This window comes from Oncorhynchus keta, chromosome 29 (genome assembly GCF_023373465.1).
Source record: "Oncorhynchus keta strain PuntledgeMale-10-30-2019 chromosome 29, Oket_V2, whole genome shotgun sequence".
Taxonomy (NCBI): Eukaryota; Metazoa; Chordata; class Actinopteri; order Salmoniformes; family Salmonidae; genus Oncorhynchus; species Oncorhynchus keta.
The window spans coordinates 9642967-9661494 of record NC_068449.1 but is presented as its reverse complement, the minus strand read 5'-3'; the positions used below and the strand labels follow the sequence as shown (position 1 = coordinate 9661494).

At 39.7% G+C, this 18528-nt stretch overlaps 1 long non-coding RNA gene across 1 annotated transcript; it reads left to right on the top strand.

Moving 5' to 3' along the window:
* The first annotated feature begins 8975 nt into the window (after positions 1-8975).
* Positions 8976-17575, top strand: LOC118362293 (uncharacterized). Its single transcript, XR_004821173.2, has 4 exons — positions 8976-12480; positions 13406-13638; positions 13942-14036; positions 17091-17575. It is a non-coding gene; the product is annotated as an uncharacterized LOC118362293 (long non-coding RNA).
* The last annotated feature ends 953 nt before the right edge of the window (positions 17576-18528 follow it).

The following is an 18528-nucleotide window of genomic DNA, read 5'->3' as shown; positions in this document are numbered from 1 at the left end:
GCAATTAATTGTTCCACCAATTGTGTACAGACAGATTATTGCACTTATAATTCAATGTATCACAATTCCAGTGGGTCAGAACTTTACATACACTAAGTTGAATGTGCCTTTTAAACAGCTTGGAAAATTCCAGAAAATTATATCATGGCTTCAGAAGCTTCTGATAGGCTAATTGACTTCATTTGAGTCAATTGGAGGTGTACCTGTGGATGTATTTCAAGGCCAACCTTCAAACTCAGTGCCTCTGCTTGACATCATTTGAAAATTAAATTAAAAGAAATTAGCCAAGACCTCAAAAAAGGAAATTGTAGACCTCCACAAGTCTGGTTCATCCTTGGGAGCAATTACCAAATGCCTGAAGGTACCACATTCATCTGTACAACCAATACTACGCAAGTATAAACACCATGGGACGACGCACCCGTCACACCGCTCACGAAGGAGACGCCTTTTGTCTCCTAGAGATGAACGTACTTTGGTGCGGAAAGTGCAAATCAATCCCAGAACAACAGCAAAGGACCTTGTGAAGATGCTGGAGGAAACAGTTACAAAAGCATCTGTATCCACAGTAAAACGAGTCCTATATCGACATAACCTGAAAGGCGCTATAAAAAAGCCAGACTACGGTTTGCAACTGCACATGGGGACAAAGATCGTACTTTTTGGAGAAATGTCCCCTGGTCTGATAAAATACAAATAGAACTGTTTGGCCATAATGACCATCGTTATGTTTGGAGGAAAAAGGGGGATGCTTGTGAGCTGATGAACACCATCCCAACCCTGAAGCACAGGGGTGGCAGCATCATGTTGTGAGGGTGCTTTGCTGCAGGAGGGCCTGTTGCACTTCTCATAATAGATGGCATCATGAGGTAGGAAAATGATGTGTCTATTTTGAAGCAACATTTCAAGACATCGGTCAGGAAGTTAAAGCTTGGTCACAAATGGGTCTTGCTAATGGACAATGACCCCAAGCATTCTTCCAAAGTTGTAGCAAAATGAAGTTAAGGAAAACAAAGTCAAGGTATTGGAGTGGCCATCACAAAGCCCTGACCTCAATCCAATAAAATGTGTGGGTAAAGGAGGCCAGGAGCAAGGAGGCCTAACAAACTGACTCGGTTACACCAGCTCTGTCAGGAGGAATGGGCCAACATTCACCCAACTTATTGTGGGAAGATTGTGGAAGGATACCCAAAATGTTTGACCCAAGTTAAAAAATGAAATTGTGAAAAACTGAGTTTAAATGTATTTGGCGGAAGTTTACATACACCTTAACCAAATACTTTTTAAACTCAGTTTTTCACAATTCCTGACATTTAATCCAAGTAAAAATTCCCTGGATTTCTATTTGACATATATATTGTCAATTGTGCTGTGATGCTTCACAAAAGTACTGAACCTTTCTATTCTCATAGCTTCTACAGTTTGTAAATTAAAGATTAAAAAAATTATTATGATAAAATAATAATTATATTTTTGGTCGATTGACTATGACTTTTAAAATCACCCAGTATTGCTATCTGCAGCATTAGTACTAGGTAAATGTTGCTATTTTTAAAGTCTTCAGCCATTCCTGGACCTGTGACCAAAAACAAGCTACATATGGACAGTATCATTATAAATTATATAATGCCTCTGCTTTCCTCGCAGCAATATCTACAGAGCTGGGAAGATTGTATCCCCATGTATATAACATTCTATTGGTTGCAAGAATTTTGTATAGACATTTTAATTGAACATTTTGACATTTTGAATCCGGCGTTGTTTTGCGCTTCAGTTCCTAAACCATGTGCCATTGAATCAGTACATCGAAAAATCTCTTCCCAACTATTTTGCAACTTATATGGCACAGCTGTCAATTTTTTGGTCCTTCAATGAAATTGATATCTATTTTTATTTATCACGATTTTCTTTAACCATTTTTTGGTATTTAAGGACCAAGTTTCTTACTTTTGCCTCCTCCATTGTTGTGATAATGCTGCAATTAGTTGGTTGTAATTTTGGGTAGAGAAGACATTTCCGTATGTCTATGTTAGCTACATGTGTGACAACTCCACCAGTCCTATTTATGATATAATTTACAAAGATTATACCTTTTTTTATTATTAAAAACAATGTTTGTTTTTTATCAATTGGTATATTTCAGTTTAACCACAATATTTGTATTATTTGTTCTGTCTTTTCAGGTGGATTAAAATGAATTTGCAACCAAATTTCGAAGGCTTGTTTAAAAAATAACAAGATTTTGGAGATGATTTCGTTTTTAAATAACCAAAAGTGAACAGTTGTAATCTGAATAAAGAACATTTAATTTAATTTAACTAGGCAAATCAGTTAAGAACAAATTCTTCTTTATAATGACGGCAGGTTAACAGTTAACCCACACAACAGTGGGTTAACTGCCTTGTTCAGGGGCAGAACAGCAGATTTTTACCTTGTCAGCTCAGGGATTTGATGGAGCAACCTTTCAGTTACTGGCCTAAAGCTCTAAACACTAAACTACCTGCCACCCCAACACGGGGTGAGACATTCTTACTAATTTACTAGAGAACCATTTTGGATTTAAGTATAACTTTTGTATGACTGATGCCTTTAGTGACAGGGCAAATGCTTTAATATTAAATAATTTCTGCCCTTCGAATTCATATTTGTTAAATAAATCAGTCCTTTTATTTATTTATATTTATTTATTTATTTATTCTTCATATCATTTAGAAAGCAAGTCACTAGGTGTAGGCAAAACCATAAGCAAATACTGTGATATGACTAAATAATTCATCAGGGTGATTTTTCCACAGGTATTTTCCTTTCCATGGTAGCAAGATCTTACTGATTTTTGCTAACTTTCTATAAAAGTGTATTGGGTTGAGATCATTTATTTAATTCGGGGGAAATATACTGAGTATGTCCACATCCCCGTCAGACCATTTTATTGGTAAACTACACGGTAATGTAAAAAAGAATTTCTCATAATTCGGTTTTAATCCAGAGAGTTTAGAAAAGGTATCTAGATCCTCTGAGGTTGTGCAGGGATTCAAATTGTGATTTTGAAAGAAAACATGAATCATCAGCGTACAATGACACCTTTTTTTTAAACCATGGATTTCTAAATCCCTTTAATATTATTGTTGGATCTAATTTTAACACCTAACATTTCAATGGCAATAATAAATATATATGCCGATAATGGATAACCTTGTTTTCCTCCAGTAAAAAAAGTGTTGGTGCGATTTCTATGTTGAAGATTGAAAAATAAGTTGGTGCATTTTTCCCCATATTCCATCCATTTCGCTTTATTTTTATAATATATTATACTGGATCTTTCTTGAATAAGTTCCTCCATTTCTTTTTGTTTTTCCTCTAACGTATTCTGTCTCTCTATGGTACAGTTTTATTGCTATTTAACTGTACTGTTAGTCCTTCAGTTTCCTTTGTTAATATGGACTCTTTTGACCAAAATTGCTTTTGTTTTATAGATGAGTGCTGAATTGCATGGCCTCCAAAGGCACATTTAAAAGTGCCCCATACAATAAGGGAATCTGCTGTACCTATGGTATATCGGAAAAAGTCAGTTATAAATTATTCTGTCCTAGTTTAAAACAAGTTATCATCCACTAGGCTTTGATTCAATTTCTAATATCCTCGCCACATGGAAAGTTTTATATATAATGCCAATTATGTGATTATCCGACCGCATTCTGTCCCCTGTCAACACTTTTTAAAGTTTTGGTGCCAGAGAGAATGGCATAAGAAAGTAATCAAGACGACTAGCTTGATTAAGCCTCCGCCATGTATATCTCTCTAGGTCAAATATCCATATCCACTAATTCCAATATATCCATGACATTCATGATTTCCTGAAGTGCCTGAGGGTGATAGTTTGTAATGTGATTTCCTTTACGGTCCATAGAGGTATTTAAAACCGTATTAAAAGCTCCCACCATAATAATAAGAGTCTAGTGTTGCTTGTAGAGTTGATACATTCTTATATATATTCAAAGAAGCTTGGATCATCATTATTTGGACCGTTTCGGTTAATAAGCCATATTTGTTTATTGTCCAATAACATATTTAAAATAATCCATTTACCTTGATGATGTGTTTGGACAATTAGCACATTTAGATCAAAATTACTGTTAATTAATATCACCACCCCTTTTGAATTTCTTTGCCCATGGGAAAAATATATTCCCCCCCAGTCCTTTTACCACAAAACTTCATCTAAAATTGTTGAATGAGTTTCCTGTAAACAATAGATATTATATTCCTTCTCTTCTCTTTAACCAGGTAAATACTGATAGTATTTTCTTATTATCTTTCTTATGATCTGCCATATAAACATTACAATTATAACTGGCTATACTTATTTCACCAATTACCATAATGAAACACAAGTTTCTATTCTATTTTTCATAATATAAGGTTTGTAAATGTACCATTAAAATATAACATGATGATTGAATGTCTAAAGCTGATTATATTTGATATTTGCATTGCTACTGAGTAAACCTCCAATTGGTCTATTCCACCCACTAAAAGCCCTCCTCATCCCGAGTTAGGTTGTCATCCCAATGCCCGGTAGACCGCCAAAAGGCCCCCAGGATCCCATGGACCCGAGGGACTGGGACCCATCCTTCGAAAAGAGCACCCAGTGCCACCCACAAAACAGAAGCAGATCAACTGTCAAATGCATTTCCATTGCCCTTACGTTGATTTGTATTATATATAGGCATTAAAAAATATATACTTTAAAAATCCTGTTTATCTTTTTTTCCATAATTAGCCATTTATACTGTATATGTAGTAATGTAGACAGTTTATGCAAAGGATTTTTAACTCTCACCAGTCTCGCGATTTGCCAAAATGACATTATGGCAAGCGTTTATGCAAAACTGAGCAAAAAAATGGTCAGAAATGGGGAGATTTTATTAACCATGGTCATGTTAACAGTTTTCAAAATGACAATTCTTTATAAAAGAAAAATATGCAAGACATAATAAAATACTGTAGATTGACAACACTTGTAAGCATTTAAACTCAACTGTTTATCTTTTCCAGTGATGAAGACATGGATGTCTCATGGTATGGTGGGGTATGCAAAATTATTCAACTTTGAGCACCTTTTGTCTCCTGAATGTTAATCAGGACCAAAATGTTACTTTCTGACCACTTCTTCCATGGGCAAACATGTATTGTATTAAAATGGATTTACCCTAAAGCTGGATTTCAATATGACATTTTTCTGACATATCACCCATATTTCACAAAAGAAGACCCATATATTTACCTGCACAAACCAGCAGAAGACCGATTGTGATGACCCTCATCTTCTTCTCAGTCAAAATGTAGAATGGATAATAAAGCAACTGTTGTAAGCCAGTGTAGTTAACTTGGTCCTGGTTGGAGAGCACAGAACGTCTGCTCTTTTCTACCCATTGCCTCTGGTTTGATTGGTTGCCGTTGTGGAGGGGAAGGAGCAGCGTTGTTAGCAAGGTTGAGGGATTGGATCAGAGCCCGGGTGGGGGGGGGGCAATATTGTCGTTTAAGGTATTTTATAAATGGGCATTGAAACACTATCAGTCTTCAAAGCGAAGATCAGAAAGCTGACTTCCTTTTCACTAGCTGTACCACAAATACAGATAACTGCCCAAATAAAGGAAACACCAACAGAGTGTCTTAATAGGGTGTTGGGCATCCACGAGCCAGAACAGCTTCAATTCACCTTGGCATAGATTCTACAAGTTTCTGAAACTCCACTGGAGGGATGCAACTCCTTTCTTCCACAATAATTCCATCATTTGGTGTCATGTTGATGGTGGTGGAAAACGCTGTCTCAGGCACCACTCCAGAATCACCCATAAGTGTTCAATTGGGTTGAGATCTGGTGACTGAGATGACCATGGCATATGGTTTACATTATTTTCATGCTCATCAAACCATTCAGTGACCACTTGTGCCCTGTGGATAAGGGCATTGTCATCCTATGGGGACGTAGCCATGTTAGCCTAGAAAATGGCCTGCCCAGCATTGTTATACATGACCCTAAGCATGAAGGGATGTTAGTTGGTTAATTAACTCAGGAACTATGTGTGGAAGCACCTGCTTTCAATATACTTGTATCTATCCCTCATCTACTCAAGTGTTTCCATTATTTTGGCAGTTATATGTAAATGCTACATCCTGACGTGTGGCAACTCAGTGTGCGGCCTAAAACGTTCACAACCTAGAGCCAACACATTTTCTAAATGTGTACACAATTGACAAGCCCATTTACATTTTATATGATAGAAGTGCTCTCCCAACCATGCTAATGTATATGACATTGAAATTAAGTGGAATGCTGCAGGGATTTGAATCTGATTTCACCTGACCACAACGCCTCTCCCTATCTGTAGTCTGCTGATAATGAGAGTGAACTTGTATCAAAATGTATCAGCTATGTAGTAACAGGTTTAATGACAAAATAAATGCAGTAAAGCCAAATGGAAAAGGTTGCTGTTTGTGGGAGACTCGATTTAAATGTTTGTACACTGCCTTCGGAATATATTCAGACTCATTGTTTTACACATTTGGTACCTTAAAACCTTATTCTAAAATATTTTTTTCATCCTCAGCAATCTACACACAATACCCCATAATGACAAAGTGAAAACAAGTTTAGACATTTTTACAAATGTATAAAATATTACAAACAGAAATAACGTATTTACATAAGTATTCAGACCTTTTGCTATGAGACTCGAAATTCTGCTCAGATGCATCATGTTTCGATTAATCATCCTTAATATGTTTCTACAACTTGAATGGAGTCCACCTGTAGTAAATTCACTTGATTAGACATGATTTGGAAAGGCACACACTTGTCTATACAAGAGCCCACAGTTGACAGCGCATGTCAGAGCAAAAACGAAGCCATGGGGTCGAAGGAATTGTCCGTAAAACTCCGAGACAAGATTGCGTTGAGGCAAAGATCTGGGGAAGGGTACCAAACCAGCATTAAATGTTGCCACAGTGGCCTCCATCATTCTTAATTGGAAGAAGTTTGGAACCACCAAGCAATCGGGGGAGAAGGGCCTTGGTCAGGGAGGTGACCAAGAACCTGATGGTCACTCTGACAGAGCTCCAGAGTTCCTCTTTGGAGATGGGAGAACCTTCTAGAAGGACAACCATCTCTGCAGCGCTCCACCAATCAGCCCTTTATGGTAGAGTGGCCAGACGGAAGCCACTCCTCAGTAAAAGGCACATGACAGCCCACTTGGAGTTTGACAAAAGTCACCTAAAGACTCTCAGACCATGAGAAACAAGATTCTCTGGTCTGATGAAACCAAGATTAAACTCTTTGGTTTAAATGCCAATAGTCACGTCTGGAGGAAACCTGGCACCATCCGTACGGTGAAGCATGGTGGTGGCAGAATCATCATGTGGGGATGTTTTTTAGCGGCAGGTACTGGGAGAATAGTCAGGATCGAGGCAAAGATGAATGGAACAAAGTACAGAGAGATCATTGATGAAATCCTGCTCTAGAGCTCTCAAACAAATGTATTTCTAAAGCCCTTTTTACATCAGCAAATGTCACAAAGTGCTATACAAAAACCCACCCTAAAACCCCAAACAGCAAGCAATGCAAATGTAGAAGCATGGTGGCTCAAGACCTCAGACTGGGGTAAAGCTTCACCTTCCAACAGGACATTGACCCTAACACAGTCAAGACAACGCATGAGTGGCTTCGGGACAAGTCTCTGAATGTCCTTGTGTGGCCCAGCCAGAGCCCGGACTTAAACCTGATCGAACATCGCTGGAGAGACCTGAAAATAGCTGTGCAGCAACACTCCCCATCCAACCTGACAGAGCTTGAGAAGAACTGCAGAGAAAAATGGGAGAAACCAAATACAGGTGTGCCAAGCTTGTAGCGTTACTCACTTCCAAAGGTGCTTAAACAAAGTTCTGAGTAAAGGGTCTGAATACTTATGTAAATGTGTTATGCCATATTTTTTTTTAAATTATAAATTACCTAAAAAAATATGCTTTGTAATTATGGGGTATAGTGTGTAGATTGATCCATTTTAGAATAAGGCTGTAACCTAACAAAATGTGGAAAAAGTCCAGGGGTCTGTATACTTTACGAAGGCACTGTATATCTGCTTCTGAGAGGATTATAGCTAGACTAGAGCATAATCACATGCTTGTCTTAGTCTGGCTTGCCTCAAACTGATAAGACACAGCAGCCATGGAAAGAGACTATGTGACCACTGATATGTACTTGTTACACTCTCTGTAAAGTATTTCAGTTTTCATGCATACTACAGTACAGATTTCAAACTGTGAAAAAGTGTGTGTATGTTTGTACCACTGTCCTCAACCGTAATAGTGTGGTTAGCAGCACTTCACACACATGGGTATGCTTAAATAGTTAACAAGGTTGCAGTAGCATCATCCACAAGTTGCACTCACAGAAACCAGTTAGTAATGTCTTTTTCTACATTTGAAATTACAATAATAATAATAATTATTATTATTACAATAACAGGTGATGAAATTAGTTATCCTAACCATAATCGCCTTGGCCCAATCTCTGCGTGATATAGTGATGAACTGAGGTGACAACACTGTGTGACTAGGACCTTTCCCACAGTATCCTGAAGCCCACCCAACACCCTTCTTTGTGGAAATGTTAAACAGTGAGAAGAAGGCCATCAGTGGGTTAACAAACAGGAAACTACAGTGTGAAGCTGTGTGTCTTTACAAACTCACACCAAGTTGGGGGTGTAACATCGTTTCACTTGCAAGACTTATGACGCTCCACCCCCAGAGTTGTGTCGGGGATACAGTGGCTGTGGGAAGAGACTAGGGGGGAACATGACAGAACTAAGCGATTTAATCATTTCTCAGCTTGACCATTTCTTCAGTCAGTCAGCAAATGTTGGGAGATTGATGGAAAAAAGCACCATGGCAATAAGCAGTCCAAAAAGTAATTATAATTATGTTCAATTTATTTATGTTTTCCATTTAATACTTACAAAACATAGACACAATACAAATACAGACACAGTTCACATGTTTAAAGGCATACACCCCCTTGTAATATGTACAGCTACATAATGCATACAACATATTGGTGCTGAGATCTCTCTGCAGCCTGTGTCACCAAAAGATGTCCCAAATATGAGGACCAAGGAGGGTAGATCATCTCAAGTGTATGTAACCGATGTGAAATGGCTAGCTAGCGGTGGTGCGCGCTAATAGCGTTTCAATCGGTGACGTCACTCGCTCTGAGGACTTGAAGGAGTTGTTCCCCTTGACCTGCAACGGCCGTGGCTTTTGTAACGCGATGGGTAACGATGCTTCGTGGGTGACTGTTGTGCAGAGTTACCCTGGTTCAAGCCCGGGTCGGGCGAAGGGACGGAAGCTATACTGTTACATGTACACACTGGATTCCAAGCGACACCAGTCTTTAGCGGTGTGAGAAATGAGTTATCCTCACAGTTAGGGGGCAGTAGCGAGCAGGCATATATTGATAAAAGTCACCTTGTCCTTGAGAGAGATTTACACGGTTATCAAAATGTCACTCCAGGGTAAGCCTACACGAATCACAGCCCTTATTTTAAGTGTTTCTAAAATGAATGGTGGAAAAACGATTGGAACCTTTTCCCTTTTTGCCTGCTAGGTTTTACGAGGTTTTTGAATCCTCCACTGTGGGGCTCTATTGCTGGAATAATTGTCTTGATCCAAGCCCATGCATGCTTGCTATTATTATGTATTCTAGTTTATTTGTTTACAGCAGATAGTTTATTTTGATTGTACAAATGCGTCAATATGTGTGTGTGGGGGAGGGGGGGACATTCTATAAATAATGGGTCCAATGTGTGACATTGGCATCAACATTTCCAAATGGTTTGAAAAAAACGTAAATCGGATTTTCATGCAGTTCCACATGTATACTTAGAAGAATAAAAGTGAATATATGCAAATGACCCATTACTCAACATGTAGGTCTACCCACCTATAAGCCTAGGACTATACATCCTTTAAGCAGGGCTCATACAGACATTCGCAAGTCAAATACAAGGACTTTCAGGGACTTTTTCAGGCACTTAATTGTAGGACCTCAATGTTATAATATTGTATCCTTTACATCATTTTAAGCATAGGGCCTAATATAGAACCCCCCACCTAAACTAAAAGCATGCAAAAAGTTAGCACTTTAAGAGTAATGCATTTTTTAAGATTTGATATTCAAATTATTATTACATAACAAAATATGAGAATAATGTGGACATTGCCTGACTAAATATATTGGATGCACGCATGGAGGTTCAGACACATAATGCCATGAATAGTGGTAACATTAATCTCACCATTTGAATCTCACCATTGCTGTATTTATAACGAGAAAGTAAACTAAATTCAGATGTTTTTAAATGTAATGGAAGGATTTGTATGGAAAGACATTGAAGCCAACATTAGATGTTGTCGGCTAAGTAACCGCACTTGGTTTTATCGCAACAGAGTAGCGCAACACCATTCAATTAAAGCAGTAGACTACGTGAATTTCTCAGCTCCACATTCAAGTTCAAGTAGGCTACTTCAAGCCCCTTGTATTGTTTACATTTGCAGATCTAACATGGAAAACAAAATCTATTCATCGTGTTCTTTCATTACAAGATGACATTGGGAATAAGCCCACTAGGGTTATGTAAATTTGTTGTCATGACATCCAGAATAATGCATAGGAATAACGTTGGGTGTGCGCAATAATATATTCTACGCAATTTGTGCACACTAGACTCGGTGTCCAACCCGAGGCACAAAAACATATGAAAACATGAACTCGTTATCGTTATGCTTTCTCTGTTAAATTTAACGAGACCCTACTGTAAATCTAGCAGACAACAACAGATGATCAACATCCATTCGCTAGGGATATTAGATCCAAGGTGGATCCAGACTCTTTACAGGAGTAATGAATGAGACATCAAAACATTCTGGACATTCCTGGCAAACACATTTTTTTCCAGCACTGCAAGTAATCCGGGTAGCCATTTGATTAACCGTTCAGCAGTCTTATGGCTTGAGGGTAGAAACTGTTCAGGAGCCTTTGGTCCCAGACTTGGCTCTCCTGTACCACTTACCATTCGGTAGCAAAGTGAACAGTCTATGACTTGGGTGGGTGGAGTCTTTAACCATTTTTAGAGCCTTACTCTGACACTGCCTGGTATAGAGGTCCTGGATGGCAGGGAGCTCGGCCCAGTGATGTACTGGGCCATACGCACTACCCTCTGTAGTGCCTTGCGGTTGGGTGCCGAGTAGTTTCCATACCAAGCAGTGATGCAGCCATTCAAGAGGCTTTCAATTGGGCAGCTTTGGCACTTTTTGAGGATCTGAGGGTCCATGCCAAATATTTTCAGCCTCCTGAGGGGGAAGAGGCATTGTCGTGCCCTCTTCACATCTGTGTTGGTGTGTTTGGTCCGTGATAGGTAAATCATGGTCCAAATCACTTAGTAAGTAAATCATGTGCATTTTCATCAGTCGGGGTAGTTTACCTTTGAACAGTGCTTGTGAATGCACATACCAACCAATGCGCTCTGAGTGATAGGAATGGGCTTTACAGGCAATTAAAGCGTACTTCTAGATTGTTCCGATCACAAGTAAATCCATTTACGAGTATCAAGTGTGATCAAATGGATCCGATCACGAATAGGAGTATGACCAGATCGCCACAGCCCGAGTGTAATAACACACATATTCTTACCAAACATTCCTCACTAACCAGAATGAATACATACAACAAAGATTCAAAAATAAATTCCTTCTTGATGAAATCTGAGCTGAAAAAAACATTTCTGTCTATTCCGGTAAAATATCTAGAGCCTATGTGCACATTGTAATCTTAATTGGCACATTTGAAACGGTCCTTTTGTGAGGAGCAGGCGGGAACCAGTTCTGTATGATGGCAGGTGGTGTGGACGATAAACCAGGTGTGTCCTCCATTGTCATTTAAAATCTCCAGTTAGGGAATATTTCGTCTTCCCAGTAGTTTACAAAAGTGATGGACAGAGAGTTGTGGATACATTATGTCTCCACTGCTCAACAAGAATAGCCAATGCAGCTGCCAACACCTTAAACATGTTGACAGATTTACACCAAAATCACCAGTGTTCATACCACCGGAGCAAGACTGAAACACAAAGAAACAACAACACAACTGTGTCTCCCTTCTGCATTCAAGCAGCGCTTCGCAGTTGATTCAGACTGGGCAATGGGTGTTTATAGCCGCGGATATTTGCGCATTCTCACAGGCTTGTGAAGAGGAGGTTTCAGCACGTGCTCAAGCTACACTATGAACTTCCCTCTCACCCGTTTCAGCAAACGGGTAGTTAGTACCTGCGCTATATAAGCAATCCACAGATCAAGTTATCAGGGAATGGCCGATGTACCCTGTGTTGTGCTTACTACAGATATATGGACCTCCAGGGCTACAGAGAGGTACTTAATTAACATACTTCTTCTGCTCAGTGTAGGCCTACAACACAAGAAGACTAGAACAGTGCAAAATGGTGTATATAATGAATGTGGGTGGAATATATGAGGCTTGTATATCAGGGTTGGGGTCAAATCCATTTAATTCCAGTCAATTCAGAAAGTTAACCAAGTTCCAAATTCTCCACAGTGTAAAGCATTGAAGATAATTTAAATTTCAATGTACTTCCTGAATTGACTGGAATTCAAATGGAATTGACCCCAACCCTGCTGTATATTCAATGTGTCACATTTAGTTTTACTGATGTTTATACCAAGTATATGTGGAGTCATCTCACTCACACACTGTGAGGCCTTTAATCAGCTTAATTTCCAGAAAATAATGCATCTCCCACAATATACTTCTGTTGCTGTAAGAACATGAACTATTCTACTGTGTAGTTAATGTTAATGCTCCCATGCCTTTCGAAGCTCTGCAGGACAGTCAGTTATTTTATTCAGAGAACTCAGAGCCTCTGATGCCCACTTGAGGGCTCTATCTATCCACCAACGGCCAGCCCAGAACCAGGAGCCCCCAGGAGATTGCAATATCACCGCACTCCACACGGAGGCACTCTAATGGCACAGCGCGGCCCCCACAACGCCACAGACACAGAGGGACAGAGGACTCCATCCTCTTTGGGGTTGTAGGAATGAGATGAATATAATTGGTTTCAAATCAAACCAATTATAAATGACACAACACTTTCAGACTAATATAATCTGTCAGTATGTAGTAAGACAAGAGCAGCAGGTCTGGAGGGGTTTTATTCCTTGTTGAAGTCATAAACAGTCAGTTGTTGTGAGGCAGTTTTAGAAGTGAGGCACTGTACGCATTTACACATAATCTATCTGTCTGCTCTGTCTCTGTCTCTCTGTTTGTCTTCCTCAGGATGAAAGCAGCTCCTCTGACCACAGTGACTTGGATAGCTCTGTCAGCCCTCTGCCGGCTGTCTGCCTACGCCTACTTGCAGCCCCCAATCCACAGAATGTACCCACAGTCAGGAAACAAGCTCTTCTGTTCCTGAAACCAGATATGCTGTGGCACCCTCTGTCTTCGGCAAGGAGGAGTACAACATTGCCAAGGCCCGTCTCACTCAACTAAGACTGAGATGGTTAGCAGAGGTGTGTAGCAGCTGCATTGATGACACACACATACACACAGCCGTCCCTGCAATTCCCTATAGAACCCATATGGAAGCTAACAACAAGAGCCCAAGAAGTTCCTCCCTTTAATTTCCTTCTTTCTTTCTCTTATCATTTTGCTGAGTGACATAAGTCTCCGTTTTGCTTGCCATGTAGTGTGTCCTTGGGAGTCTTGAATGTCACTTGAAAATTAGTCACTAATGTTTAATGTAACTATGAACTATAAGGGGCATTATTAGCCAGTGGAACCACAACCTTTGTTTTTTATCTCTCGTTCTGCAGTGTCGTTGTCCTCCAGTAGGGGTTTCTCTCTGAGGAAGACTGACGACGACCCCCGGCCTTCCATGGCGCCCCAGAACCACCACAGCACTCAGCAGGTCAGATAGATCAAATGAGAGCTGACCTGGGTTCAAATACTATTTAAAAATGTTCAATACTTTGAGCATTTGCTTTAGCCTGCCTGCAGTGCCAGGTGTGCAGGGTTGGGATAGTATGAAGCCGTTTTTATCTCAATATCAAATCATTTCTGGTTAACAATTAAGTACCTTACCTGTGATTGTTTTACATAGCAAAGAGCAATTTCTCAATCAATAATTTTTCTAGGACTGTCTGGGAGTGGTCTGAGGAGGGGAAAATGTAAAACTACCTGTTATTGGCCATGACGTGTGGAACTCTCTTTCTTATTGGTCTATTAACTCATTTACCGCCTGATGACGTCACCATCCAGATCAGAACTCCCATCAAGATAGCTTGAAATTTCAGGCAGTCTTTTCAAACAGCTCTTAAACTAAAATGGCGTTATACTAATTTTCACAATTTCACAGTATTATTCCAACCACATAGTGTGGAAATATAAAACAGAGGAAAATAAAGATTGACTGCACTGGGCGTCAAACTAATTAACATAATAAAAATATCCCTATCAAAATCCGTCTGTTTAAGCTAGAGATATATTTTTTTGTATAGCCTCAGTCCACCTCATCCGCCTGTCGGCCTTCCGTATCTGCGGTGAAAAGTGGCAGGGATACAGCACTATTTGTCAGACCAGGAGACATCCTGAAAATCGATTTTTGTCACAAACATCTGGTTTGGCCTACTAACTAACATGCCTCTTCATGGAAAGATGAGTGCCACGAAAACGATGGTGTTTTCCGTTTTGGTCTACGACCCCAACAAGCCCCACCGGACTCTTCTGAAGTATGTACCGTTGATGTGCCAACTTTTGTCTGTAGTGTCCGAACCATTTGTGCTAAAAAATAATATGACCTTTTTTCAATTTTCACCTAAAATGTCATACCCAAATCTAACTGCCTTTAACTCAGAACCTGAAGCAAGGAAAAGGATATGCATATTCTTGATAGGATTTGAAAGGAAACTCTTCGGAATTTGTGGAAATGTGAAATGAATGTAAGAATATAACACATTAGATCCAGTAAAAGAAAATATAAAACAAAATCATGCATTTTTTTGTACCATCTGTGAAATTCAAGAGAAAGGCCACAATGTATTATTCCAGCCACGGCATCATTTAAATGTTGGCCACTAGCTGGCAGAAGTTTGTGCCAAGTTTGAGAATGAACCACTGCATTTCTGTTCGAAATGTTGTATCAAAACTGCCCTAATGTGCCTAATTGGTTGATTAGTAACTTTTCAAGTTTATAACTGTGCACTCTCCTCAAATAACAGCATGGTATTCTTTGACTGTAATAGCTACCGTAAATTGGACAGTGCAGTTAGATTAATAAGAATTTAAGCTTTCTGCCAATATAAGATATGTCTATATCCTGAGAAATGTTCTTCTTACTTACAAACTCATGCTAATCGCATTAGCCTACGTTATCTCAACCACCCTGTGGGGGACACATCGATCCTATAGAGGTTAAATATCCAGACCTAGTGGAGGCTCAATGAAGCTTGTGGTCTTGAGTACTTTCTTATTTCATTCTCGTTGGCACCAAAAATTAAAAGCACGTTGCTAGGGGACAGAATGCGGTCGGATATTCAAATAATAGGCATATGCAGTTGATGTTGGAAGTTTACATACACTTAGGTTGGAGTCATTAAACCTAGCTATTCAACCACTCCACAAATGTCTTGTTAACAAACTATAGTTTTGGCAAGTCGGTTAGGACATCTACTTTGTGCATGACACAAGTCATTTTTCCACCAATTGTGTACAGACAGATTATTTCACTTATAATTCACTGTATCACAATTCCAGTGGGTCAGAAGTTTACATACACTAAGGTGACTATGCCTTTAAACGGCTTGGGAAATTCCAGAAAATGATGTCATGGCTTGACATAATTTGAGTCAATTGGAGGTGTACCTGTGGATGTATTTCAAGGCCTACCTTCAAACTCAGTGCCTCTTTGCTTGACATCATGGGAAAATCTAAAGAAATCAGCCAAGACCTGAGAAACAATTGTAGATCTCCACAAGTCTGATTCATCCTTGGCAACAATTTCCAAACGCCTGAATGTACCACGTTCATCTGTACAAACAATAGTACACAAGAATAAACACCATGGGACCACACAGCCGTCATACTGCTCAGGAAGGAGATGCGTTCTGTCTCCTAGAGATGAACATACTTTGGTGCAAAAAGTGCAAATCAATCCCAGAACAACAGCAAAGGACCTTGTGAAGATGCTGGAGGAAACGGGTACAAAAGTATCTATATCCACAGTAAAACGAGTCCTATATTGACATAACCTGAAAGGCCGCTCAGCAAGGAAGAAGCCACTGCGCCAAAACTGCCATAAAAAAGCCAGACTACGGTTTGCAACTGCACATGGGGACAAAGGTTGTACTTTTTGGAGAAATGTCCTCTGGTCTGATTAAACAAATGTAGTCGGCTAAGGTGCATGTCAACTTCTGACTTCATCTGTATATTACTCTGACATAATTTCCACGAAGGTGAGGATATATTGGAAGTTTTGAATATAACATACAGTACCAGTCATGGTAAATAATATTGACGATATCAAAACTATGAAAGAACACATGTAGTAAACAAAAAAGTGTTTACAAATTAAAATTCTAAATCAAATAGACAAATGATCCATGGTATGACCATCTTAAAACAATTCCATATGTTAGCTTGGACTTTTAGGGTTTCTAAGTTTCTGTTTTGTTTGCCATGTAATGTCCCTGTGTCTTGAATGGCATTTGACTAATGTACTAACTGATGGAGACTAATCAATACAAAGTTCTGTTCTCCTATTATTTTTGGTTGAAGTTTGGTTTAACAGTATAAAGCAACCAGAATGGAGAAAGCATATTAAAACCACTTAGAACATATTTGTTACCATCCTATGGTAATGCAATACCCATAATGCATATTTAGAACTTTTATTATTTAAAAAAAAATCTAACTGTCAAAATTGAATAAAGTACCATGATATTATAATTTTGTCCATATCACCCAGCTTTACAGAGAGAGCAGCAGGTCATAGAGCCCCACAGTAGCCGACGCGATGACCTCCGACCTTCCACACCACCCCAGACCCACCACAGCACTCAGCAGGTCAGATAGATCGACTGAGAGCCGACCTGGGTTCAAATACTATTTCAAATCTTTCAAATACGTTGAGCATTTGCTTTAGTCAGCCTGGAGTGCCAGGTGGGCGGGATTTGTACTTTTGGTGCCATGAGCCATTTTGTATTTTGCATCACTGGATATGTAGTGTATGTGAACGACTGGGGAGTTACTGGTTTCGAACATAGAAATATAATTACTAGACTGGTTCCCCCATCACAGGTCATTGACTTGAATGGGGGTTTCTGTTCTAGTAGCTCTGTTTCTATGGTTTCTAAAATACATTCCTCTGCCTCTCAACTTGAGGTCCCACACCAGATAGTGGCTGCGCCAATGCCTATGTCAATGCCTGCAATCAGAATGCGGGTCAGGGTTCAGGATAACGTGTGTCTGATCCCAGTACCACATACAGTGTGGAGAACAAGTATTTGATACACTGGCGATTTTGCAGGTTTTCCTACTTAAGGAAAACCTGTATGTAGAGGTCTGTAATTTTTTAGAATAGGTACACTTCAACTGTGAGAGACGGAATCTAAAACAAAAATCCAGAAAATCACATTGTATGATTTTTAAGTAATTAATTAGCATTTTATTGCATGACATAAGTATTTGATATATCAGAAAAGCAGAACTTACCCTGCCGTAGCCTAGTGGTTAGAGCGTTGGACTAGTAACCGGAAGGTTACAAGTTCAAACCCCTGAGCTGACAAGGTACAAATATGTCGTTCTGCCCCTGCCCCTGAACCGGCAGTTAACCCACTGTTCCTAGGCCGTCATTGAAAATAAGAATTTGTTCTTAACTGACTTGCCTAGTTAAATAAAGGTTTAAAATATATATATATATGTTAGCAGCAGGGATTTTGGCCCACTCCTCAAACAATCCTTCTCCAGATCCTTCAGGTTCGGGGCTGTCGCTGGGCAATACGGACCTTCAGCTCCCTCCAAAGATGTTCTATTGGGTTCAGGTCTGGAGGTCTGGAGACTGGCTAGGCCATTCCAGGACCTTGAGATGCTTCTTCCGGAGCCACTCCTTAGTTGCCCTGGCTGTGTGTTTTGGGTCGTTGTCATGCTGGAAGACCCAGCCACGACCCATCTTCAATGCTCTTACTGAGGGAAGGAGGTTGTTGGCCAAGATCTCGCGATACATGGCCCCATTCATCCTCCCCTCAATACGGTGCAGTCGTCCTGTCCCCTTTGCAGAAAAGCATCCCCAAAGAATGATGTTTCCACCTCCATGCTTCACGGTTGTAATGGTGTTCTTGGGGTTATATTCATCCTTCTTCTTCCTCCAAACATGGAGTTTAGATCAAAAGGCTCTATTTTTGTCT